This window comes from Nestor notabilis, unplaced genomic scaffold (genome assembly GCF_000696875.1).
Source record: "Nestor notabilis isolate BGI_N333 unplaced genomic scaffold, ASM69687v1 scaffold3189, whole genome shotgun sequence".
Classification (NCBI taxonomy): Eukaryota; Metazoa; Chordata; class Aves; order Psittaciformes; family Psittacidae; genus Nestor; species Nestor notabilis.
The window spans coordinates 8,147-8,829 of record NW_009943976.1 but is presented as its reverse complement, the minus strand read 5'-3'; the positions used below and the strand labels follow the sequence as shown (position 1 = coordinate 8,829).

Below are 683 nucleotides of genomic sequence, written 5' to 3'. Positions count from 1 at the left end.
AGCAGCAACTCTGACAGGGCTGGGAGCCAGCGACAGACACGACAAAGTCCAGGGAGCCAGGTCCCCATGGGCCCTGGCAGGTAGCATGCCAGCTGCACTCACATACATGACACACACACATACATATATACTCATCCCCTCCCTGCAGGTATTTACAGACATGGATTCCATCCCCCAGAGCCTGCTCTGCTTCAGGCTGAGCTGTCCCAGCTCCCTCTGCCTTTCCTCACAGCAGAGATGCTCCAGTCCCTCCTGCACCTTGGTTCCCTCTTGGACTTTCTCCAGTCTGCCCATGTCCCTCTTGCACTGGGAAGCCCAGCACTGGGCCCAGCGCTACCGAGTGGTTTCCTTAACCAGTGGGCAACACTCCTAACACAACCCAGGATGCCATTTGCCTTCATTGCACAAGAACCTGCTGCTGGCTCACGCTCAGCTTGGTGTCCACCGGGACCCACCAGGGCCTTTGTTGAACTGCTACATCATGCAGCACCAGCACCAGCACTGGCACCAGCACCATGGCACCAGAGCAGTGTGGCCGGAGGACTGCACCATGCATGCGCCTCCCGCTCTGCCCAGCACATGCAGGGCTGCCATGCAAAGCGGCACAAGCACTGGTGCTGATGGGCACGCTCCAGAGCAGGCTTGCATGCAGGCCGGGGCACCAGCACCAGCTGCATGGCAAG

At 59.6% G+C, this 683-nt stretch overlaps 1 protein-coding gene across 1 annotated transcript in view; it reads right to left on the bottom strand.

Moving 5' to 3' along the window:
- LOC104411715 (DNA (cytosine-5)-methyltransferase 3A-like) overlaps positions 1–683 on the bottom strand; it is a gene marked incomplete at both ends in the record, with an annotated part of 5,741 nt that overhangs the window by 2,902 nt on the left and 2,156 nt on the right. The gene's annotated exons all lie outside the window — the stretch shown is intronic.